General features: G+C 39.5%; 1 protein-coding gene across 2 annotated transcripts in view; it reads left to right on the top strand.

Moving 5' to 3' along the window:
- The first annotated feature begins 15,355 nt into the window (after window positions 1-15,355).
- Window positions 15,356-27,349, top strand: part of ATF7IP (activating transcription factor 7 interacting protein) — a 135,933-nt gene continuing 123,939 nt past the window's right edge. For both annotated transcript variants that reach the window (XM_033222801.1, XM_033222796.1), the window contains exon 1: window positions 15,356-15,546. The gene's annotated coding sequence lies outside the window, so the exon portion shown is untranslated. The remainder of the gene's footprint in view (window positions 15,547-27,349) is intronic.

The raw sequence follows: 27,349 nt of genomic DNA, 5'->3' as shown, positions 1-27,349 counted from the left end.
TTCTGGGATTATAGGCGTGAGCCACTGTGCCCAGCTACTTTCAGTTAATTCTTGCATATTGGGTAAGGTATGGGTCCAACTTCATTCTACTGCATATGAATATCTAGTCTGACTATCCAGTTTTTCCAATACCATTTATAGAAAAGATTGTCCTTTCCTCACTGAATCATGTTTGGAATCTTGCCAAAATTCAATTGACCATATATGCAAAGATTTATTTGTGGGTTCTCTATTCTGTTCCATCAGTCTATCCTTATGCCAGTACTAAACTGCTTTGATTACTGTAACTTTTTAAGTTTTGAAATCAGGGAGTATGAGTCCTCCAACTTTCTTCTTATTTTTCAAGATTGTTTTGACCATTTAGGGTAACTTGAGATTCCATATAAACTTTAGGGTCAGTATTCCTATTTCTGCAGATAACGCCATTGGGTTTTAATAGGGATTGCTTTAATCTGTAGATCACTTTGGGTAGTGTTGTCACCTTTACAATATGTATTTTTTTTAATAGAGACAGGGTCTCGCTATGTTGGCCAGATTGGTCTTGAAATCTTGGCCTCAAGCAATCCCCCCACCTTGGCCTCCCAAAGTGCTAGGATTACAGGCATAAGCCACCATGCTTGGGCAATCTTTACACTATTAAGTTTTCTAAGCCATGAACATGAAGTGACTTTTTATTTATTCATCATTTTATTTATTTATTCAATAAATTATTTATTTATTTTATGTATTCTTATTTAATTTCAGCAATGTTTTGCAGTTTTCATTGTACAAGTTTTCTGTCTCCTTGGTTAAATCTGTAAGTACTGTATTCTTTCCGATGCCATTGTCAATAGCTTCTATTTTAAGTAGAATTTTGATCTTTTTCCCCATGGTTACAATATGAAAGAAATATATTTTCTTCAAATGTATCCACTTTATTCTATCCTGTCTATTCATATTTGACCAGCATATTACCTATTACTACACCTATATTACTATTTAAAATGTTGACAAGAACTATAATGAAGGCCAGGTGCACTGGCTCATGCCTGTAATCCCAGCACTTTGGGAGGATGAGGCGGGTGGATCACCTGAGGTCTGGAGTTTGAGACCAGCCTGACCAACATGGAGAAATCCCATCTCTACTAAAAATACAAAAATAGCTGGGCTTGGTGGCTCATGCCTGTAATGTAATCCCAGCTACTTGGGAGGCTGAGACAAGAGAATTGCTTGAACCCAGGAGGCGGAGATGCAATGAGCCGAGATCGCACCATTGCACTCCAGCTGGAGTGACAGAGACCCTGTCTCAAAAAAAAAAAAAAAAAAAGAACTGTAATGAATGTAGAGTCCTGTGCCCACCAATAAAGACTTCCATTCATATTGACTGGCAGCAAAATATGGAAGGTGACTGAATTTATCATTGCAGATATTTAGGTATTCCACACATGTTGATGAGCCAGCCTTGCTTGCAAGACATAAAAAGAAACATGTCATAAAATATTGTATATTTATTCCATTAAGCATTTTTGTCTTCATTTCTGCAATATCACAAAATGTTGCTAAAAATCAAGATTTTTACATAATTTTAGTTCTAGTGAAATTATAGCAAAATTAGGCAACTTTTCTATAGATAATTATAGTTCTTAGGTAGTTTATTTTTCCCACAACTTTCCATTTTGATTAACTTCATTGTGTTGTAACACTTAGAGTTATTGAAAACACTGTCAAGGTATATTTAGTTTTAAAAAAATGAATGAGGATATTCACATACTGTGTTCACACTGTAATGTGGTCCATATTTTAAGTTATTCTCTCTGAAAATACTATAAAATACCTTACTTTCTTTCTTTTTTTTTTTTTTTTGAGACGGAGTCTGGCTCTGTCGCCCAGGCTGGAGTGCAGTGGCCGGATCTCAGCTCACTGCAAGCTCCACCTCCCGGGTTTACGCCATTCTCCTGCCTCAGCCTTCCAGGTAGCTGGGACTACAGGCGCCCGCCACCTCGCCCGGCTAGTTTTTTGTATTTTTTAGTAGAGACGGGGTTTCACCATGTTCGCCAGGATGGTCTCGATCTCCTGACCTCGTGATCCGCCTGTCTCGGCCTCTCAAACTGCTGGGATTACAGGCTTGAGCCACCGCGCCCGGCCGAAAATACCTTACTTTCATTAATCACTCTCATATTGAGATTTCCACAATTTCTAAAAACAATACTTAGATTCATGCAGTATTTCTTACATTGTTTCAAAATTTTCATTTTGTTTTGCCATAAAACAACATAATATGTGGCACTGTCCTAATAATTGCCTGTGTATTTTATTGTGTACAGATGATGTTTTGCAATAAATAATTGACTCTTCATTTAATAAACAATACAAGATTGCAGTGTTCTATGGTTTGAATATGTGTCCCAAAGTTCATGTGTTGGAAACTTAATTTCCAATCCAACAATGTTGAGACGTGGAAACTTTAAGATGTAATTAGGTCATGAGAGTTCTGCCCTCATGAAGTGTGATGCTATTATATCAGAAGTGGGTTGGTTATTGAAGGAATGAGTTCCTGATAAAAGGATAAGTTTGATCTCTCTCTCTCTCTCTCTCGCTCTCTCAATATCTGCATGTGCTCTCTTGCCTTCTGCCGTCCAGCATTGGATGATGTAGCCAGAATGCCCTCAACAGATGAGGACCCCTTTATCTTAGACATCCCAGCCTTCAAAACTGTGAGAAATAAATCTCTGTTCTTATAAATTCCTTAGTCTCAGGCATCCTGTTATTGCATCCCAAAATGGACTAAAAGAGAAAATCCGTACTAGAAGTAGGATTGTTGTTATAAAGTGACTTTCAAACTGAGTAATGGGTAGAGGTCGAAAGAATTTGGAGAAGCCGGTCAGAAAGAGCTTAGATTTCCATGAATGGAGTTTTAAAAGCAATTCTAGTGAGGGCTCAGAAGAAGCTGAGCTTTTGGGAGATCCTAAATCTTAGGGATTAGTTAGGTGGCTGTGATCAGAGTACCAGTAAAAATATGGATGGTAAATGCCATTCTGATAATATCTTAGATGGAACTGAGGAAGAAGGTACTGGAAACTGGAGTAAATGCCACCCTTTTTATATTAGTCTGTTCTCATGCTGCTATAAGAACTGTCCGAGAATGGGTAATTTATAAAGGAAAGAGGTTTAATTGACTCACTGTTCCACATGGCTGGGGAAACCTCAGGAAACTTACAGTCATGGTGGAAGGGAAAGCAAACATGTCCTACTTCACATGATGGCAGCAAGAAGTATGAGCAAAGGGAGGTGGAAGTTCTTTTTTTCTTTTTTCTTTCTTTCTTTCTTTTTTTTTTTTTTATAAAACCATCAGATCTCATGAGAACTCACTATCACAAGAACAGCATGAGGGTAACCTCCCTCATGATTCAATTACCTCCCACCAGGTCCCTCCAACAACATGTGGGGATTATGGAAACCACAATTCAAGATGAGATTTGGGTGGGGACACAGTAAAACCATATCATTCTTCCCCTGGCCCCTCCCAAATCTCATCCTCACATTTCAAAACACAATCATACCCTTCCAACAGTCTCCCAAATTCTTAACTCATTCCATCATTAACTCAAAAGTCCCAGTCCAAAGTCTCATCTGAGACAAGGCAAATCCCTTCCACCTATGAATCCTTAAAATTACTTCCTAGATAAAGTGGGGGTACAGTCATTGAGTAAATATACCTGTTCCAAAGGGAAGAAATTGGCCAAAACAAAGGGGCTACAGGTCCCATGCAAGTCCAAAATCCAATAGGGCAGTCATTAAACCCTAAAGTTCCAAAATGATCTCCTTTGACTCCGTATCTCACATCCAGGTCATGCTGATACAAGAGATGGGCTCCCAAATGACCTTAGGAAGCTCCGTCCCTGTGGTTTTGCAGGGTATAGCCCCCCTCCCAGCTGCTTTCATAACTGGCATTGCATTTCTGTGGCTCTTCCAAGCACACAGTGAAAGCTGTGAGTAGATCTACTATTCTGGGGTCTGGAGAATGGTGACCCTCTTCTCACAGCTCCACCAGGCAGTGCCCCCGTGGGGACTCTGTGTGGCGGCTCCAACCTCACATTTCCCTTCTGCATTGCCCTAGCAGAGGGTCTCCATGAGGGCTCCACCCCTGCCACAGACTTCTGCCTGGACATCCAGGCATTTCCACACATCCTCTGAAACGTAGGCAGAGGTGCCCAAACCTTAAAGCTTTCTTTTGAGATGATCTTGGTTCACTGCAACCTCCACCTCCTGGTTCAAGTGATTATCTTGCCTCAGCCCCACAAGCAGCTATGATTACAGGCACTGCCACCATGCCTGGGTACGTTTTATATTTTTAGGAGAGACAGGGTTTCATCATGTTGGCCAGGCTGGTCTCAAACTCCTCACCTCAGGTGATCCCCTTACCCAAACCTCAATTCCTGACTTCTGTGCACCCGCAAGCCCAACACCACATGTAAGCCACCAAGGCTTGGGGCGTGCACTCTCTGAAGCAATGGCCTGAGCTGTACTTTGGCCCCTTTCAGCCACAGCTGGAGCTGAAGCAGCTGGGGCTCACGAAACCATGTTCTGAGGCTACATAGAGCAGTGTGGTCCTGGCCTGGCCCATGAAACGACTTTTCCCTCCTATGCCTCCAGGCCTGTGATGGGATGGGCTGCCTCAAAAGTCGCTGACATGACCTGGAGACATTTTCCCCATTGTCATAGTGATTAACATTCAGCTTCTCATTACTTATGCAAATTTCTGCAGCTGGCTTGAATTTCTCCCCAGAAAATGAGGTTTTCTTTTCTATTTCATCTTTAGGCTACAAATATTCCAAACTTTTATGTTCTGCTTCCTCTTTTTGTTTCTTTGAGATGGACTTTTGCTCTTATTGCCCAGGCTGCAGTGCAATGGAGCGATCTTGGTTCACTGCAACCTCTGCCTCCCAGGTTCAAGCAATTCTCCTGCCTCAGCCTCCCGAGTGGCTGGGATTACAAGTGTACGCCAACATGCCCAGCAAATTTTTGTATTTTTAATAGAGGTTCAAAGTGGAGTTTCACCATGTTGGCCAGGCTGGTCTCAAACTCCTGACCTCAGGTGATCCACCCGCCTTGGCCTCTCAAAGTGCTGGGATTACAGGTATGAACCACTGTGCCCAGCCATTCTGCTTCCTCTTGAATACTTTGCCACTTAGAAATTTCTTCCACCAGATACCCTAACTCATCTCTCTCAAGCTCAAAGTTCCCCAGATCCCTAGGACAGGGGCAAAATGCCACCACTCCTTTTGCTAAAGCATATCAAGAATCACCTTTATTCCAATTCCCAACAAGTTACTTGTCTCCATCTGAGATCACCTCAGCCTGGACTTCATTGTCCATATCACTATTGTCAAAGCCATTAAACAAGTCTCTAGGAAGTTCCAAACTTTCCCACATTGTCTTGTCTTCTGAGCCCTTCAAGTCTCTAGGAAGTTCCAAACTTTCCTACATTTTCCTGTCTTCCTCTGAGCCCTCTAAACTGTTCCAACTTCTGCTTGTTACCCAGTTCCAAAGTTACTTCCACATTTTCAGGTATCTTCACAGCAGCATCCCACTCTCTGCAGTACCAATTTACTGTATTAGTCCGTTCTTGCGCTGCTGTAAAGAACTGCTTGAGACTGGGTAATTTATAAAAGAAAGAGGTTTAATTGACTCACAGTTCCACATGCCTGGGGAGGCCACAGGGAACATTACTTTTAATGGCAAAAACCCCAATTACTTTTGAACCAGCATAATACAATCACAGGGGAACAGTAAGCAAACACCATCGAGAGATGGAGACCATCCTGGCCAACATGGTGAAACATCACCTCTACTAAAAATACAAAAATAAGCTGGGCAGGTTGGCACACGCCTGTAGTCCCAGCTACTTGGGAGGCTGAGGCAGGAGAATGGCTTGAACCCGCGAGGTGGGGACTGCAGTGAGCCAAGATCGTGCCACTGCACTCTAGCCTGGCAACAGAGTGAGACTCCATGTCAAAAAAAAAAAAGTGGAAAATATGTGCTACATCCCTGGAGGCCCAGACCCATGCCCTCAAGTGTGCCCAGGATATGGGACATGGAGGCAAAGATTATTCTCCAGCTTTAAGACTTAATGTTGTTTTCCCTGTTAGATTTTGGACTTACCTGGGAGCTGTTACCCCTTTCTTTATGGCTATTTCCCCCTTTTTGAAGGGGAATGTCTATCTTACACCTGTCCCACCACTGTATTTTAGAAGCATGTTACTTGTTAATTTCACAGGCTCACAGCTGGAAAGGAATTTGCCACAGAATGAATTGTGCCTTGAGTCTCACTCTTAGATGAGTCAGATGAGACTCTGGACTTTTTTTTTTTTTTTAAAGCAAGCTCTCACAAGTCTTCCTTCCTTCTTCCTTCTTTCTTGCTTTCTTTTCTTTCCTTCCTTCTTCCTTTCCTCTTTCTTTCCTTCCTTCTTTCCTTCCCTCCTTCCTTCCTTCTCTTTCTTTCTCTTTTTTCTTTTCTTTCTTCTTTTCTTTCTTTCTTTCCTTCCCTCTCTCCCTCCCTCCCTCCCTTTCTTTCCTTCTTTCTTTTCATTTGAGACAGACTTTCGCTCTTGTTGCCCAGGCTAGAGTGCAACGGCGCAATCTCGGCTCATTGCAACTTCTGCCTCCTGGGTTCAAGTGATTCTCCTGCCTCAGCCTCCAGAGTAGCTGGGATTACACGCATGTGCCACCACACCCGGCCAATTTTTTATTTTAGCACAGACGGGGTTTCTCCATGTTGGGCAGGCTGGTCTCGAACTCCCAACTTCAGGTGATCCTCCCGCCTCAGCCTCCCAAAGTGCTGGGATTACAGGGGTGAGCCACTGTGCCTGGCCTTCGTAAGTTTCATAAAAGAAAAATTTTGCATCATTTACTTTTCACCAATCTGTCCGGCATGCTTCTAATGATATCTGAATCACCTGGATCAATGTGCACCTGGATCAGTATGCACATACTCTGCAGTATTTTCTGCACACTGTGTCCAATTCAATATTATTGCCACTGTAGTAATGGACACCAGTTTTGGCCAACATGGCACAGTACCCTATTTTGGATTTCCTCAAAGTGGGGCAGTTGTTGGCGAGCATGACCAGTTTCACTTTGCCTTGTCTGATCACCTTCAGAGTCTGCTTGTACCCCAGCACATACTTTCCACCTTTTTTTTTTTTTGACATGGAGTCTCACTCTGTTGCCAGGCTGGAGTGCAGTGGCGTGATCTCGGCTCACTGCAATCCCCACCTCCGGGTTCAAGCCATTCTCCTGCCTCAGCCTCCCAAGTGGCTGGGACTACAGGCACGTGTCACCCTGCCCAGCTTATTTTTGTATTTTTAGTAGAGCTGGGGCTTCACTATGTTGGCCAGGATGGTCTCGATCTCTTGACCTTGTGATCTGCCTGCCTCAGCCTCCCAAAGTGCTGGGATTACAGGCATGAGCCATGGTGCCCAGCCTACTTTCCACTTTTCATAATGAGTTGGAGCCTAGAGTTGATTGACACCAATGACTTTTTCATCTGTTTTAGAAGCCACCATCTTTCTGTCTTAGGTGTGGGATGACTCCCAACTAAGAGCAGCTTCAGGGCTAGGTGTGGTGTCTCACATCTAAAAAAAAAAAAAAAATTAGCTGGGCATGGTGGTGCATACCTGTAATAACAGCTACTCAAGAGGCTGAGGCATAAGAATCACTTGAACCCTTGGGGCAGAGGTTGCAGTGAGTTGAGATTGTGCCACTGTACTCCAGTCTGGGTGACAGAGCAAGACTCTGTCTCAAAAAAACAAAAACAACACAAAAACAAAAACAGTACAGAATAAAAGTGAGTAGACTTCTCTCAAGCATTAACTACCTAAAATCTGTGAAAAGGATATAATATAATTTTTATTTAACAGAAAATTAATCATTAATCAAAGCAAGAAATTGAGAAATGGTAACTCCCTCAAATCTTCAACAAAACCAGTCAGTTGAAATCCCTGTGCCTTAGTCCATTTTGTGCTGCTGTAACAGGATACCTGGGAGGCAGTAATTTGTAAAGAACAGATTTATTTCTTACAGATCTGGAGGCTGGGAAGTCTAAGGTTAAGGGGCCCCCATTTGGCAAGGGCCTTCTTGCTGCATCATTCCACGGTAGAAGGTAGAAAGGCAAGAGATCATATGCACACATGCATATTGAGAGAGAGAGGGAGGTCCAACTTTTTTTTTTTTTTTTTTTTTTTTGAGACAGAGTCTTACTTTGTTACCTACTATTAAAAGAGCCAATCTACTCCCAAGATAACAGCATTAATTCATTTATAAGGGCAGGGCCTTCATGACCTAATCACCTCTTGAAGGTCTCACCTGTCAACATTGTTGCATTGGGGATTAAATTTCCAACACTGAATATGAAATTTGGGGGACATATTCAAACTATAACATTCTGTCCCTGGCCCCCCAAATTTATGTCCTCACATGTAAAATACATTCATTTCATCCCAATAGTGTCAAAGTCTTAACTTGTTCCAACACTAACTCAAAAGTCCAGAGTCTCAGGCATGGTGGCTCATTCCTATAATCCCAGCACTTTGGGAGGCCGAGGCAAGAGGATCACTTGAGCTCAGGAGTTCAAGACCAGCCTGGGCAACATGGCAAAATCCCATCTCTTAAAAAAAAAAAAGGGCCAGCTGTGGTGGCTCATGCCTGTAATCCCAGCACTTTGGGATGCTGAGGCGGGCAGATCACGAGGTCAGGAGATCGAGACCACCCCGTCTCTACTAAAACTAAAAAAATTAGCCGGGTGTGGTGGTGAGCGCCTGTAGGCTCAACTACTCAGGGGGCTGAGGCAGGAGAATGGTGTGAACCTAGGAGGTGGAGCTTGCAGTGAGCCAAGATGGTGCCACTGCACTCCAACCTGGGTGACACAGCAAGACTCCGTCTCAAAAAAAAAAAAAAAAGGTCCACAGTCTCACCTGGCATCCTGGCTCTGCCCTGAAGAGCTTTGCATTATGGGAACTCCTTTCTTTCTCACTCCCTGGCCATTAGGCAGCTGCTCACTTAAAAATTTCCTTTGTGGGGACCAGGACAGAGGTCCTTCTTACCTAGCTAAAATTGCAATACCTGTTCTATCCTTTTCAGTGAGTACTAGTTCAACATCTTCTAATACGAACCATTTCAACTACTTAGGTAGCCTATCTATGTTGGAAGATGGTTATGATGCCCTTTCCCTTCTCTAATTACTTCCTGTATTAGTTTCTTATTGCTGGGTAGCACATTACTACAAACTTAGTAGCAAAACAACACACATTTATAATCTCACAGCTTTTGTGGGTCAGGAGTTTGGACCATAGGTGTATCTTCTGCTCGGGGTCTCAGAGGCTGCAATCAAGGTGTTACCTGGGCTGTATTTTCATCTGGGGGCTTGGCTGGAGAAAAATCTAAGTTCATTCAGTTTGTTGGCAGCTTTTATTTCCTCAGGACCATATGACTGGGGGATCGGCCTTTTTTTTTTTTTTTTTTTCTTGTGGTTGTCTGGAGCCTGCTCTCAGGTCCTAGAGGTCACCCAAAGAACCTACAGGCCACTTGTGGTAACCTTCCATATGGGCTTCTTCCACATGGCTGCCTTCTTCACCAAGCAAGCAAGGAAAAGTTCTCTCCTCAGGGAGGATCCAGCTTCTTTTCAAAGGGCTTTTACCAGATTAAGTCAGGTCCACCCAAGATAATATCTCTTTTGGTTAACCCCAAATCAGTTTATTTGGTTCTTTATTACATCTGCAGAATTCTTGGCTAGAAGCAAGTTACAGGTTCTGCCCTCGCTCAAGGGAAGAGGACTATAGATAGTGTGACCACCAGAAGGTGAGGATCATGGAGGTCATCTTCCTATTCTCAAGAGTTGTTTATTAAGATTTTCCAAATTTGCCTATGTAACACCTCATTCAACTTCTCTGCAAGTTGGAGGACAATAATAAAATTGATCAGGTTGTTGTTGATTCATCTTCTCTCTTAACAGGAGTGTGGGGAGTGCTGATAGAAACTGTTCAAGCTGAGCTATGTATTAATACTACTCTTACAAGTACTAATTACTATTACCATTACTCTTAGATAATATTTATTGGGCCATCACTATATATCCAGTACTACTGCAAGTATTTTACCAGAATTTAGTCTTTATAATAACCTTAAGAGATCAGGGATATATATAAATTTTTTTTATTTTTTTGAGACAAAGTCTCTCACTTTGTTGCCTGGGCTGGAGTGCAGTAGCATGATTTTGGCTCACTGCAACCTCCACCTCCCAAGTTCAAGTGATTCTCCTGCCTCAGCCTCCCGAGGAGCTGGGATTATAGGCATCTGCCAGTACGCCCAGTTTTTTTTTGTATTTTTTGTAGAGACGGGGTTTCACCATGTTGGCCAGTCAGGTCTCAAACTCTTGACCTCAAGATTTGCCCGCCTCAGCCTCCCAAAGTACTGGGATTACAGGTATGAGCCACTGTGCCTGGCCATAAACTTTTTATTTTTATTTTGGAGACAATCTCACTCTGTTACCCAGGTTGGAGTGCAGTGGTCCAAGCTCCACTCACTGCAACCTCCACCTCCCAAGCTCAAGTGATCCTCCCACCTCAGCCTCTCAAGTTGCTGAGACCAGAGGTAGGCACCACCACACTGGGCTAATTTTTATATTAATTAATTAATTAATTAATTTTTGATACTGAGTCTCACTCTGTTGCTCAGACTTGAGTACAGTGGCGCTGTCTTGGCTCACTGAAATCTCTGCCTTCTAGGTTCAAGCGATTCTCCTGCCTCAGCCTCCCGAGTAGCTGGGATTACAGGGGTGCGCCACCACACCTGGCTAACTTTTGTATTTTTAGTAGAGACGGTGTTTCACCATGTTGGCCAGGCCGGTTGTGAATGCCTGACCTCAAGTGATACACCCACGTTGGCCTCCCAAAAGTTCTGGGATCACAGGCGTGAGTGAGCCACTGTGCCCAGCCTAATTTTTGTATTTTTTGTAGAGACTTGTTTCACCATGTTGCCCAGGCTGGCCTGGAATTCCTAGGCTCAAGTGATCCACCTGCCTTGGCCTCCCAAAGTGCTGAGATTACTGGCATGAGCTGTGCTCACCCGGGAGGGCTATTTTTATCATCCCCATTTTATAGACTGGGAAACATTTGCATAGAGAATTTCAGGACACTAAACAAGTAAGGAGTCAAGGTTTCAATTTAGGTAGTAAGCCTTCAGAACCTGAAAGCACTAGATTAAGCCTCCCGTTGTATTATTTTATACTTAGAAACTTTAGTTTCCCATTTCAATGGCTTCTTGTTGGAGTTTATGCTGTTTTTCTTTTCTTTTTTTTTTTTTGATATGGAGTCTTGCCCTCGTTGCCCAGGCCGGAGTGCAACAGTGTGATCACAGCTCACTGCAACCTCTGCCTCCTAGTTCAAGCAATTCTCCTGCCTCAGCCTCCCAAGTAGCTGGGATTACAGGCCCGACAAATTTTGTATTTTTGTATTTTTAGTAAAGACGAGGTTTCACCATGTTGGCCAGTCTGGTCTCAAACTTCTGACCTCAGGTGGTCTACCTATCTCGGCTTCCCAAAGTGCTGGGATTACAGGTGTGAGCCACTGCTCCCAGCCTATGCTGTTTCTTCAAAAGTTCTGTTTTCCTTGTTCAGTTGCTACAAGTGAAATATATTGGTTTATATTTATTATTTTAGTTTAGGTTTTTTATTTATTTATTTTTTGGTGAGACAGGTTCTATGATCCTACTTTAGCACTTTTTCCTAGGACATGATATTTAGCCTGTATCATTTTAGCCTATATATGCCAATAAAAACATAATGGCAGATAAAATATGAAAACCGTTTTGTACTAACTGGTAAGTAGCTGCCCCACCCTATCAAACCCTTCCTACCAACCGGTCGGGCTCAGTCCCCAGCTGAAGAGCCTCTGTACCTCTTCAAGATCCTATAACTAAAGGATTAACACCTGACAAAGTGTGTGTGTGTGTGTGTATGTGTGCGTGTGCGTGGGGGTGGGGGGTGGGGCGTCTTCAAGCCTGCTTCCATTCTGATTGGTCAGTGATACAGGGATTGATAAGTATTTTGAATGTGATCCTACCTAGAAGTCTAAGTCAAGCTTTTTTCATTCTTCATGGTCTTTGTATTTTCTGTTATTTTCTAACTTGAATACTCTTGCACCTAGTCTGACAGCCACTTTAAGTTCTGTATTATAAGTCAGGTCAAGTATCACTTTCTCTGTGAAGTTTTCCCATGTACTAGGAGGAAGATTTAGGTTCTCTTATTTTAGAATTTTTTTATGCTTAAGACATACCACCAAAATATTAATGATCTCATAATGTTTATCTGTATTTATGACTCTTTCCCCATGAGAAAGTGTCATTTCCTTTGGGCATGCCCAATGCCTAGAATAGTATGTGAGACATTATAAATATTGTACTTGTTGAACAAATCAATGAATAGTTGATTACATTAACCAGCGGGTTGCATGGCTGAAGAGACTGTAACTGTGGTTGAGGATATTTGAGGAGATTCAAATCCAATAAAATTGTCTAGTTGGAGTCTTCAGGAGGCAAGTCTAGAATATGAGCATATCTCAGAAAACTGATAAATCTGTGGTTATGCTGAATTATTTTTCCATTTGCTATTAGCATAGATAATCAAGAATAGACTATTATAGGACAGGTGTGGTGGCTCACACCTGTAATCCCAGCACTTTGGGAGGCCGAGGTGGGCAGATTACCTGAGGCCAGGAGTTCGAGACCAGCCTGGCCAAATGGCAAAACCCCATCTCTACTGAAAATAGAAAAAATTAGCTGGACATGGTAGAGCGTGCCTGTAGTCCCAGCTACTCGGGAGGCTGAAGCAGGAGAATCGCTGAACCTGGGAGGCAGAGGTTGCAGTGAGCTGAGAGAGTGCCACTGCACTCCAGCCTGGGCAACAGGGCAAGACTGTCTAAAAAAAAAAAAAAAAAAAGAAGAAGGCCAGGTGTGGTGACTCGCACCTGTAATCCCAGCACTTTGGGAGGCCAAGGCAGGTGGATCATGAGGTCAGGAGTTTGAGACCAGTCTGGCCAAGCTAGTGAAATCCTGTCTCTACTAAAACTACAAAAATCAGCCGGGCATGGTGGTGGGTGCCAGTAATTTCAGCTATTCGGGAGGCTGAGGCAGGAAAATTGCTTGAACCTGGGAGGCAGTGGTTGCAGTGAGCTGATATCATACCATTGCACTCTAGCCTGGGCAACAGAGCAAGACTCTGTCTCAAAAAAAAAAAAATAGACTATTATAAAAATGATTCTTTTTTATATGCTTACAGAAGACATACAAAGAGAAACATAATTGGCTCTATTATTCTGATCCAATTTCTCTTATTATTATGCAGTGTAACATTTAATATCAATATTTATAATTTTCTGAGCATCTATTTATAATTGAGCACTGATGTACTATGAAAATTATAATAAATAATAATTGAGCATCTATAATTTATTGAGTGTATCCTAAGGACTGTGCTAAGGACGTTACAACATTTAGCAATTAAACAATGCAAATTTAATTGTGTTATATACTGACTTAAAACCTTTTAAATGATTCCTCATTGCTGTCCCAATAAGGTCCAACTTTTAGGCAAGAAATTAATTAAATCATTTATCATGACAGAGATGACCTCTTCTAGGAAGGCTTTTTTAATTCTATAGGTCTGGATTCAGTGATATTTCTTTCTTTTTTCTTTTTTTTTTTTTTTGAGACGGAGTCTCCCTCTGTTGCCCAGGCTGGAGTGCAGTGGCGTGATCTCGGCTTACTGCAACCTCTGCCTCCCGGGTTCAAGCGATTCTCCTGCTTCAGCCTCCCCAGTAGCTGGGATTACAGGTGCATACCACCACAACCGGCTAATTTTTTTTTTTTTTTTTTTTGTATTTTTAGTAGAGGTGGGATTTCATCATGTTAGCCAGGATGGTCTCGATCTCCCGACCTCATGATCTGCCTGCCTCGGCCTCCCAAAGTGGGATTACAGGCATGAGCCACCGCACCCGGCCCTAGGTGATATTTCTAAAGGCCACCTTATATTTTAAGTAAATTGAACGGTTCCAGTTATAAAAATAAGTATTAACAACCCTATTCTAATTTCTTATTAGTTACAAAAATTTCCTGTTCGCTTTTCTTTCTTCTCCACTAGAGTACAGATTTCTTGAGGACAGGTACCTAACAGGTCTACAACACAGTGATTGCTAAATAAATACTGAACTAATACATTAATATAATGAGAAGTTACATTAAAAAAAAACCCACATGGTACCTTCTAATATTATTTTCAGGCTCTTCTTGCTTGCAAAACATATGCACATTTATTCTTTTTTTTTTTTTTTAGGGAGTCTCGCTCTGCAGCCCAGGCTGGAGTGCAGTGGCAAGCTCTCGGCTCACTGCAGTCTCAGCCTCACAGTTCAAGCAATTCTCCTGCCTCAGCCTCCTGAGTAGCTGGGATTACAAGCACGCGCCACCATGCTCCGCTAATTTTTGTAATTTTAGTAGAGACAGGGTTTCACCATGTCGGCCAGGCTGGTCTTGACCTCCTGACCTCAGGTGATCCACCCGCCTCGGTCTCCCAAAGTGCTGGGATTACAGGCATGAGCCACCGCACCTGACCAAAACATATGTATATTTATTCTATCATTTAGTGCTTCCAACCTAGTTCAACTATAGTCATCATTGCCATTATACAGGTGAGAAAACTGAGTAACACACTTATTCCAAGGAACTGGCAAGGAAGCTGCAGTAGTTGAACTTGAACCGGATCTCTTAACCAGTAAGGTAGCGACTTATCCACTACTTCCTGTGGAATTCATTAAAGGCCGACTCCCAGCATGAAACTGAATGAATGGGATGAATACAACTTCTAGTGAGAGAGTATGATAAAAAAGTGCTTGCTCTGTTACTGAGCAACTGAAAAAAAAATGTTTTTTTCATTCCATCATTATTAATACAATTCAAAGTACATTTAAAACATAAATGATGAATATATCAACATACTCCTGGCTTTTTTGAAAATTTTTCCCTCTGCTCTTTAACTCTCACCTACCTCCTTCCTTCTTTCTTTTCTAAGCCTCATAGAGGGCGCTCACAAAGTGCTACTTATTGATTGAAGAAGCTCCACTCAAAAAACACACCTCACACTGCAACTGAGAGACGCAGCGCCACCACCTCGGGCTTCCTTCTCTTTTCCACGCAGGAGGCGGGGCCAATTTCCTCATTCAAATAAAAAACCAGAATTTGCATGGGGAATGGCTAGTCCTTGAGCTTATTGGCTGATAGCACAGTGGGCGGGGTACATATCACGAGCCCGGAGCCCCGCCCACAATAATTTGCATAACGGCCCCGGCGCGTGCAAGGGAGAAGCGGGTTTGTTTTTGAATCTGCGGAGGCGGCGGCGGTGGCAGCGGCGGCGCGGCGACTGAAGCGCGCGAAAAGCTGAGGCGGCAACGTCGGGGACGGCTGCGCGGGACAGCTCTGTAGGAAGGAACTTGGTTCCCCCTCCCTCAGCTTCCGCCCCAAAAGGTATATGTGAATCCCAGGGGCTGTTAAAACCACGTTTTCTTAAATTACTATTGTATTTCTGAAGAGTCAAGACCGCATTATGGCGGCTGCGGGAATTGTGTTTGCGCCTGCGCGGTTGCGGAGCTGCGGGCGGCGCTGCATGGGAGCACGTGATCTTGCGGGGTCGGGCTCTAGCTGCAGTTGTGCAGCTGGCGGGGCGGTGGCTGCGCAAGCGCAATATTCATTTTCAAGATCTAATGTTCTTGTTGGACGCCATTTGGGTTCTAGATTTAATTTTCCTCGTTCTTGAGGGGTTTCTTTGTGTTACCCTTAAAATCTCACATTTTTCAAGAAAAACATTTCTCTAATGTTGTACTTTTGGGCCGACCTCAAGCTCTTCTCTGTTTTTTCGATTTTTTGAGAAGCTGTGGACTTAATTTTCTGTGAAACTGATTGTCATTTGTGGTTCTTGATTATAATTTCAGTTTTAAAGTATTGCTGGATTGAGGTTTATATTTAGGGTGGTAAAGATCAGCACCTAGTGGTGTTCTCACGGGAAGTGCATTTATTTGGACTGCATATTTGCAAATACATTTTTAACCCTATTTTTACCTGTTGTGTTATGGATGTGTGGAATGTTTACAAAACAGAAAAAACTTTAGTTTTGGGAATATTGGGGGAAAGGGAATAGTGGAAGAAATTACAGTGTGATCGCAAATGAAATCCCAATCTGAGGATTATTTTGGTTTTAAATATTTGATCCTAAGTAAATGAAGTTTTAATTTTGATCAGTTTGTTTCTGGGCATTTGAATTTTACATGTTTTAAGTTCTTTAGGTGACTTGTTCATTACTGCTTCAGCTAGATAATTGTTGCTTTTTAAATTAACTCATTTTCTTAGCATTTTTGTTTGCTATGATATGTAAGCTATAACATTTATTTGGTAAATATTTCTGATGAAGAATTCTAGAAAGAACATCCATTACCCTGAGGCCTCTTTGAGGAAAGTGGACCATTAATAAAAAAAAAATCTGTTTTTTTCTTTTAAACACTATACTGTATACATGTGTGTTAGATGCAGCTGTGTGTGATTTTTTAATTGTAAGTGTGTTCCTGGTTTTATTAATAGTTTTTTAGGGAAGGTAATTATAAATATGCTACTGATTAGTTTAAAATGGTAGTGTCAACTATAGTTAAATCTTACGTAATCTGGGGGAAGTTATATAAGATTTGTTATAATTCTCCCGTTGTGCAAATTCTTTCTTACTAGGCAAAAAAAATTGCAAATGTTTTCCGTAGACTTCATCTATGGCTCATATATACAACAACTGGTTTCTTAGTTGGTTATAACTCTTTAAGTTTGAATCAGTCTACTGTCAAATGAAGACGTCCCTGTTGCTTTATAATCTCTGTTAATTTAGGGAAATTTTTATTGCCTAAAACAAATACCATTAGTAAATATTAACTAGATGTAATTGAAAGTAATACTTTTGGTTGGTGGATTTTTGAATGACGTCACATACGAGATAGAATGGAATTAGGAAAGATTCTTCTTTTTTTCTTCAACAGAATATTTGACCTAATGTCAAATCTCTAAGGTCCTCTACACACAAAGTATATTTAGAGGGCAGTTGTGTAATTTTCTCCCTTTTATGTTTCTGGGGTGATTACCTAGCAGCCCCTTTCTACCACATGCTATTTCAGGCATTTTAGAGTAGAAAAAACACATAAATGTTTAGGTTAACAAAAGCACTTTGATCTTAGGGCATGGTACACCTTACATTTCCAGAAAAATGAAATACTTTGGTGTATATATTTAAGCGTATGTTTTCATTTGAATATACAGATGATTGCCTATTAGGTTAATATTGAAGGTAGTAAGAGGTATTTGGAACTCGAATATGAAGAACATTTCTTGATGGGACAATTTTGATACCATGTTTCTTACAAAGCAGATATAACCATATAAACTTCATAAGGTTAATTAATTGCCTGAACACCAACTATTTGTTTATTAGTACTTTGTTGATAACAAGTGTATTTTAAAATTTTAGTTTGGTGGTTATGATACCACAAAATTTTGACATATATCCAACATATATAACTATTAAGACTAGGTTACTCCAGGAATGAATACCAAGTTACTGAAGTTATTTGAAATCTTTGTGGTTTTGTAAATTTAAGATTTTGTATGTAGTTTAGAAAAGACAGATTTGAATTATTAAATAATTAGAACTATTTTTGCTTTAAATTAGGATTTGCATATGTGATAAATGTATTTAAATATTTTTAAACTTACACATTATAGAACATTTGGAAAATGTTGAAAATTAATTAACAATGCTTAGAAATAACCACTCTAAAGGTATTGGTGATTTGTGACTTCACTTTTCCATGGTTGAGCAATCTATAAATGTTTGTTTATTAATTAGTTTTTCATTGGTACCATACTTTCATTTCTACTCTTTTAATGTTATGAGTGTCTTCCCATTTCATTATTCTTCTAAAATATGTTTCATGGTTACATGATACTCTATTATAATATCCCACATGATCAAATATTCTTTTTAAACATGTTTTTAAATGGTTATATATTATCTTTAAGAAGAATGTACTGTGACTTATTAAACCTTTTATTTTTTGTTTCCTGTTGTGCTTGTTGCTCATTTCTCTATTAAAAATAATGCTACAGTGAACATTCTTGTACTATACCTCAGAATATTTCTTTGAAATTACTTTCAAAGGACTTTTAAAGTAATTAGCAAAGTTGATAAAAACTTTTTTTTGGAAAGCATTTTTTATCATATTCAATACCACCATCTTATGGGTGAAAAATAGTAGCTCATTAATTTTTGATAACTAATGAAGTTGAACTTGTTGTTTTATGTGTGCATTTTTTTTCATTTTATGTGAGTTAGGTGTTTGGCTTTTTGTATATTTTTCTATGGTGAGTGTTACTGTTTTTCTTATTTGTTAGTAACAGCTACTTACTATGGCTTTGGGGTCCTTAGCTTTTAATATTTGTCACAGTAATTTTAAAATTACCTTTTAAATGGTTTATGATTTTATATGTTAAGAAGTTTTGCATTTTTATGTTGTAAAATGTACTGCCTTTTTTTTTTTTTTTTTTTTTTTGAGATAGGATCTTGCTCTGCTGTGCATGCTAAAGTGCGGTGGCAGTGATCTCTGCCCACTGCAGCCTCGACCTCCCAGGCTCAAGCAATTCTCCTACCTCTGGAGTAACTGAGACTACTCGTGAAGGCTATCACACCCTGCTAATTTTTTTATTTTATTTTATTTTTTTAATAAACAAAGTCTCATTATGTTGCCCAGGCTGGTCTTGAACACCAGGGATCAAGAGAGTTTCCCACCTCAGCCTCCCAAAGTGCTGAGATTACAAGCATGAGCCACCATGTCCAGCCTGCACTGCCTTTTTCCTTTGTGATTTCTACAGCACTTGTCTGCCTAGAAAATATTACCTGTTGTGAGGTGAATTATATATTTATATTGTATTTTATTTTATTATTACTGTTTTTTGAGGTGGAGTCTAGCTGTGTCTCACAGACTGGAGTGCAGTGGTGTGATTTTGGCTCACTGTAACGCTCCACCTTCTGGGTTCCAGCGATTCTCCTGCCTCAGCCTCCCAAGTAGCTGGGATTACAGGCGTGCATCACCACGCCCTGCTTTTAGTAGAGACAGGGTTTCCCATGTTGGCCAGGCTGGTCTTGAACTGCTGACCTGAAGTGATCCGTCTGCCTTGGCCTCCCACAGTGCGGGAATTAGAGGTGTGAGCCACCGTGCACAGCCTTGTTCGTGTGTTTTGTTAAATTTTTTACTAGAACTTTTTCTGGAAGTTTTAATAAACTTAAAAAATACTCTTACATCTATGTGGACGTGTCTGTATTTTGACATATTGTGTGTTAAGATAAATTACTAATTTCCATTTTTTCCAGATAGCTAGTTTCCATAGACTTGATCCATTTCTTACTGGTTTGGTTGCTAACTTATGAGCCAGATTTGAGCAAACAATTCTGATTCATATACTAGGAATATTTAACCTGGGATCCATTAGCCTCCAGGGGTTCTACCGATCCCTTGATATTTGATATACACCATTTTATGTGAGTCTGCGTATGTGCATTTTTTTCCCCGCGCCGAGATGGAGTTTCACCCTTGTTGCCTAGGCTGGAGTGTAATGGCACGATCTCAGCTCATCGCAACCTCTGCCTCCCAGGTTCAAATGATTCTTCTGCCTCAGCCTCCCGAGTAGCTGGAATTACAGGCATGTTCCACTACGCCTAGCTAATTTTGTATTTTTGGTAGAGACGGGGTTTCTCCATGTTGGTCAGGCTGGCTCGAACTGCCTACCTCAGGTGATCTGCCTTCCTCGGCCTACCAAAGTGCTGGGATTACAGGTGTGAGCCACTGCGCCTGGCCTCGTATGTGCATTTTTCTGGGGAAAAGGTGACAGCTTTCATTAGCTCCTCAAAAGAATATATAATACATAGTTTAAACAGAGATTGACAATGACTGTATCTGGGCCTTATTTTTAGAGCATTATTGCATTGTTTTATTTGCTGTAGGACTGTACACAATTTAAATATGTGTTTGTAGTGCTATATCCTACATAAAATGCAGTACCCACTGACAAGTCTATTTTACAATTTTTTTAGCTAATTTTGGCTGTTTTTGCAGATGAACTTTAGGTTCATTTGGTTAATTAAGAAAAGAAAAAGCTAATGGTTTTGGTTACAATTCCATTAAATTTACGTTGGGTGAATTTATAACCTTATACTATTTTTTTTTTTTTTAATTCATGAGTATTACACCCTTCCTGTAGACTACCAAAATGTACTGTTTGCTAGGAACTCTGGGAGAATTTGTGGTATCTGTGACTTTTCAGGAAGATGTTTTCTTGGTGCAGCTATAATTTTAGTAGGGATGATTTAGGAGACAATATAAGATTATATTTCTGTTTTTAATCTGCCTTAGGACATGATGACATAAAAGTAGTGTCAGTATGAAGTTAGACATGGTAAAAATAAGTCGCAAAGTAAAGTATCGTACAGTATTTGAAATCAAAATCCTTTTTTGTTAAACAAAGACAATTTGAAAAGGTACCTTATTCCTTTTCTGGCCAGGGTGGACCTTAATCTCATAATAAAGATAAAAAATTTTTATTTTAATTTCCTTGGTATCATTAAATTATAATATTTTCTCATAAGGATGTTTCCCTAATTATTAGAAGAAGTTTATTCTCTATTAAATCTCTTTTTTATGCTGATTGCATTGAAAAAGATTATCTCCATTAATAAGGATGTATTTCAGCTGTAATTCTACTTTCTATCTTAAATAATTGATTCAGGAGTCAGTTTATTGCCAAAATATCATTTTTATTGAACTAAACTTATAAATTAGTAGAGGCATGAAAAGAAGAAATCAAGGAAATATAGAACTCTAATGATAATATATTATTGGCTTTATGAAAATAAATCTAGAAACTAGATATAAAATACTAAGATATTTCCTTTAGTGGAACTCTCTTTTAAAATTCTTGCATGTTTGACCTTATATTTTATTAGAGAGGCCAAGACTATTTAAACGTTGGTTTGCCATGTTCTTTCTCAGATTGTCCTGCCATCCACAGAGTAAATCAGGGGCTTCTCCAGGCATTTTAATTTGTTGAAAACAAAACTAAATTTTTTATCGACGATTTCAGCTTGTGTGGTGGAAACCATTTTGTATTGGAGACAGAGAGTGAGTGCTGGGGAGCATTTTCAGTTAAGAATGAGTAGATCAGGGCTGCTAGTACTTGTTTATATGGTGTGAATGTTTTCAATTTTAAGTTTCGATCATTTGGATTTTAGAATCTTTAAGAGGATGACTCAGGTACCTCAGCCACTTTTCAAAAAAATGCCAGAGGCCTAAGGGAACTGTTATTACCTTCCTGAGATTCTTTATAGTTGACCTATATGAATATGAGAATCTGGGAAATGAAGATGACTTATTAAACCATCAGAAATATGCACTTACTCATGTCTGTAGTTTTCCATTGCTCAGAGTATTATAAGAAACATTTTGTGTTCTTTTATATCCAATAACTGGTAGTAACTAGCTGTGTTTAGGAGAGAGGACCCCTTTGTATGATGGTGATGTGAGGTGGTAATGCCATAATGTCTTACTATATATGATCTGTTCTCCCTATCTTTGTTGTTTGTATAGCTCTATGCTACTTGGGGGAAATATCCGGTTTGGTACCTAGAAATTATGTGTCCGTCACTCCTGGCACTTTAACATTCTAATAAGAAATTTGATTTGTATGTTAGAATAGTTATCCCCAGAACTGTCAAAACTGTAAAAGGAACTTTCTTTGTTTCAGTAATTCTCAATGATAATGCCTACCATTTTGTAGAAGGATAAAGCTAAAAGATGGAAAGGGAATCTGCTGTTTTGAGGACCAGGAGAGTTTGATGGAACAGTAAAGAATGACTTGACTACTGCAACTCATTCCCAGCTAAGGCTTTGGAGCCTTAGATGTATATCTGCCCTGTTACTCTTATTAAATAGAATGTCATAGGAAAAGAAAGAAATAGGAAAAAGCATGTAAGGGAAAAGAGGGACCACTTTTGAACTCTTTTATTTCCTTTTAGGTGGTAAATGTCTGAAGTGAATTCGATTAGAGTAAAAACTAAGCTGCCACAGTATAGGAGACTCCCTTTCTGTTGTTTAAAGATGATACGTGTTTTTTTCTCATGTAACCATGCAAAGTAAGACTGTTTAGAGTTGATAAGTGATTTTGCTGTAACATATGGCTTCCATCACTAGCTGAAACATGATTACTCTCTAGTTCTACTAGCTAGAGGCAAGGAAGAAAGAACAATGGGAGTGCATACTCTTTCTTTTGAGAGCATGATATGGAAGTGGCACATAGCACTTTGACTCATGGTTTATGTGTGATCATTTAGTCATTGGGACATATTTAGCTGGGAAAGGAAGTCTGGGAAATATATCTAGCTGGATAATCATATACTTAGCTAAAACTAGAGAATGTTATAAAAGAGAAATGGATATTAATGAATAGCATTTTCTGCTATATAAAGAATTGGGAGAAGTGGTTTCAAAGTACTTCGTAATTTGATACTGAAAACTATTTCTCTATTTTAAGATTTAGGTTCAGTTATAGTGTAACTCTGTATATCTTCCATTGAAATGGTATTTTGGGGGTTTTGTGTTCATGATTTGTGACTGGGGTTCCAGTTATTATAAATATTTATATTTGATAGAATTCTTCTCCTTTCTGCTTGCTACTGAAAACATTAAATTATGATTAGTTTTGCAAGATTTGGAATTCCTAATTTTTAAAACTCAGTGTAGTATTTTTGAACTTTACAGGTTAACTTGCTTAATTCAAAAGGACTGTAGATGAATTGAGTGACAAATGTTTGAATAGTTTATGTTTGCATTATTTTATCCAGATTATTTTTTTCTCTGTTTATATGTATAAAATATACCTTTTCCGTGATGGAAAATGCGACTTTTTTTTTTTTTTTTTTTAATTGAGACTAGGGTCTCACTCTGTCAGCCAGGCTGGAGCGCAGTGGTGTGATCATGGCTCACTGTAACCTTGACCTCCTGGGCTCAAGGGATCCTCCTGACTCAGCCTCCTAGGTAGCTTGGACTACTGGCGCATGCCACCATGCCCAGCTAATTTTATAATTTTTGTGTGTGTGTGGAGATGGGGGTCTTGCCATGTTGCCCAGTCTGGTCTTGAACCCCTGGGCTCAAGCAATCCTCCCCTCTTGGCCTCCCAAAATGTTGGGATTACAGGTGTGAGCCACTGTGCCTGGCCAAAAATGTGACTTCTAAGGGCATTGTAATATACACTGGTAAAAAGATCGTGGTTGTAAATTCTCTGCATATAGGCAAAACTTAACTGATTAATAAGTAGTTAAAAGTAGCTTTCTATGGAATATGACAAGTAAAACAATAGATAGTTTTATAGGGTACAGAAAGTGGTGAGAGTGTTGGAAGGATATCAAGGAGATTTTACGGGAGTTGTATTTTAAACGATGAATTAGACAGATAATACTAGTAAAGGGAATAAATAGTATGTTCAAAATCTCAGAGGCCAGAAAGAAAGGTAGTGTGTTAGGAGAACTCTTAATAACTCTGTGATACATATCCTTGGTTTTTGTGAATAAAAGTCATAGTTGCCATGGCACTCACATAATATGCCTAATAAAGCATGTTGTTACTCTCAGCTGGAAATTCTCTAATTTCTCTTTGCTTTACTTTATATATATATTTAAAGGCATTTATTCCTTTCTACTTTTATGTTTATAGTTATTTGTGTAGTACTTTATAAGCTTCCTGGGATTAGGAATCATATCGTATTGATATATCTGACAATTTTTTAAGACAAATTCTAAGGTATGATAAGACCACTATTAAAAGTATAAGATTGCTTTCTACCATGCCTCCCTTAATATTCAATAAATACTTGCTTATCAAAAGAATAAAATTCCTACATTTTAGGTGGAGGTGAAAAAAAGGGAATGAGATATTCTAATTATTTTCTTTTATTTAACTCATTATCCACAGATGTCAGAACTTTTTTTAAAATCAGACATGTAATTTACTCAAATGGCAAATACCCACATGATAAATTGTCATATGGGAAGATTTGACAGGCACTTTATGTATGAAAAATTATAAATAATCAGTTTTAGGAAAAAAAAAATCTTCAATGTCATTCATTAAGAACCAGAAGACAATTAAGAAAACAAGGAAGCACCTTTGCTTGCTTATTAGTAAAAAGTTTCTAAAATATGACTGTGAAGAGCCTGCATATATAAATTAATAAGGGTTTGAGGAAAAGATGAAATGATATTGTTTTGTATTTTAGGTTTGTATAATCCTCTTCCCCCACCAAACTTACTTTAAATGATTTAAACGTTGAAAGATAAAAGTAAATAAATAAATGAAGAAAGAAAAGAAGAACAAAAGAAAAGACAAAGAATTTTCCTAAAATCAGTTAGTTACACAGTGAAGTGGAAAGAATAGTAGTTTTGTATTGGGACCTTAGTGTCTCCTCTCAGTGTTCTTTATCTTTAAAATGTGGGGTTACCTCCTACAGAGTAGCGTTGTGAGGGTTAAATATGATTAGATATGTAAAATGCTTAGCATCTGTGCCTCAAACATATCTCTAGTTTTAATCAATTGGTGAATCAATTAGTCATTCATGAATATTTATTAAGAAGCAACTATGTGCAGGGAGATTTATAGAAAATAATATTCTTGATTTCTGGAGCTAGAATTTAAATGCATTTAAAAAGTAACTTGGAAAGGTGGATTTCATAATACCACTCACTAGTAAGGTAAATAAGCATTTAGGAAAGTAGTTTACTTGTAAAGATTTGTGATGGAGACCAGTTTTAGGACTGACTCATTAAAAAACAAATGGATATTTAAAGGAAGAAAACCCACAAGATTACTAAATTCACTAAATTTACAGTAAACATCTTCCTGGTGAAAAAGCAGCCATTTTCTCACATTAATTGTCATATCTGCAAGGTTTGGTGTGTTCATCATTGGCAAAGTTAGGGATGAAGACATTTTGGGCACTAAATCCACATAGAATTACTCCTTGCTCTCCTTTTAAAAAATCTGCTGGACATGTTCACTCAAAATTGATACCAAGTATCATTTTTCATCCATAGCCCTTCCTTGAAATCAAGCTGCAGCCTCTTAAGGCACAGATTTGGCCATAAAGTTTGTTAAATGATTTTCTGATTCACATATGTCTATTGAGGTGTTGACCTATGATACAGTAAGACATCCCTATTGTGTGCTTAACACAACTATGTCCATTTGATATGAAGGTAAGAGTTAACCTCTGTATGGATGTTTTGTGAAGTACTATAATTGACTTATTTATTAGCTTGTCTCCACTATCAGAAACCGAGTCATCTGACTTATCTCAATGAGCTTTCATCTACAGTACCTATAATTGTAGGGTATCTTGGGGTTTTCTGAGATTCCCACATTTGTCAGTATTCCAGGTTTTTTGGGAAATACTATTCTTTATTCCCTTCAAAGCTTGGAATCTATAAGCTATAGAAGAGATACTAAATTGATTTCTTGTGAAGATTTAGTAGGCATGATTTCTGTATTTAAGATGCAGTCCTTGAGAGGCTGAGACAGGAGAGTCATTTGAATCTGGAAGGCAGAGTTTGTAGTGAGCCAAGATTGCGCCACTGCGCTCCAGCCTGGGCGACAGAATAAGACTCCATCTCAAAAAAAAGAAAAAAAGATGCAATTTTTGTTCCCTGTCATACCTAATTAAAGGAAATATGTGTTTATTTATTTATTTGTTTGCTTTTTGAGACAGTGTCTTGCTCTGTTGCCCAGGCTGGAATACAGTGGCATGATCTTGTCTCACTGCAACCTCTACCTCTCAGACTCAGGCAATTCTTGTGCTTCAGCCTCCCGAGTAGCTGGGATTACAGGCATCCACCATCACGCCCTGCTAATTTGTGTATTTTTAGTAAAGATGGGGTTTCACCATGTTGGCCAGGCTAGTCTCGAACTCCTGACCTCAAGTGATCTGCCCACTTTGGCCTCCCAAAGTGCTCTGCTTATAGACGTGAGCCACTGAGCCCAGCCTGAAATCCATTTTTAAATTTCACATTTCCAGTGTGGCTATGGTTACAAATTTGATTTATCCAATTTTTTTTTTTTTTTTTTGAGACAGAGTCTCGCTCTGTCACCCACGTTGGAGTGCAATGGCGCAATCTCGGCTCACTCCAATCTCTGCCTCCTGAGTTCAAGTGATTCTCCTGCTTCAGCCTCCCGAGTAGCTGGGATTACAGGCGCCTACCACCACACCAAGCTTATTTTTCTATTTTTAGTAGAGATGGGGTTTCACCATGTTGGTCAGGCTGGTCTCGAACTCCTGACCTCAAGAGGATCACCTCAGGTGATCCACCTGCCTCAGCCTCCCAAAGTGCTGGGATTATAGGCATGAGCCACTGTGCCTGGTCTGACTTGCCCAATTTTATACTGGTAGGAAGGAGAACAGATTCTTATTGAAACTGTGTAAACTGACTCATAAAAAGTAAAAAGATTGAGTTATGATACTTCATACAATATTTAATAATTGTTCTAAGCAGTCTCTGGACAAGGCTGAACAACATATTCTGTATTTTTCATTTTCTTTTTTTTGAAATGGAATCTTGCTGTGTCACCCACGCTGGAGTGTGGTGGGCACGAACTTGGCTCATCGCAACATCCGCCTTAAGGGTTCAAGTGATTCTCCTGCATCAGCCTCCCGAGTGGCTGGGATTAAAGGCACATGCCACCACATCCAGCTAATTTTTGTATTTTTAGTAGAGACAGGGTTTCGCCATGTTGGCCAGGCCGGTCTCCAGCTCGACCTCAGGTGATCTGCCTACCTCAGCCTCCCAAAGTGCTGGGATTACAGGTGTGAGCCTCCATACCCAGCCCTATATTCAGTATTTTTCTACAGAATCATTCATAAAATGTTTTTGGTGGCTGCTTTAGCTTATAACCTATGTTAAAACCTTTCACAGGATATTTTTCCTCCTATTCTCTGAGGGGGAAAGATATTACTATTTCTATAAAGTACACCTTAAGTTGGAGGTTAGAGATAGATTGAGAAAAAGTATTCTTCTCTTATGACCATTTAAAATAAAATATTAACCACAATTAAATCATTCATTTAGTCTTAGGTAATTCTTGTTTTTTTGATCTTGTGTTAAGCAACCTACTTACACAGAATTGACTGGTCTGTACAACATAACCAT

This window comes from Trachypithecus francoisi, unplaced genomic scaffold (genome assembly GCF_009764315.1).
Source record: "Trachypithecus francoisi isolate TF-2019V2 unplaced genomic scaffold, Tfra_2.0 Lachesis_group11, whole genome shotgun sequence".
NCBI lineage: Eukaryota > Metazoa > Chordata > Mammalia > Primates > Cercopithecidae > Trachypithecus > Trachypithecus francoisi.
Note: the sequence above shows the minus strand (reverse complement) of the source record. Positions and strands in the feature narration are given on the sequence as shown.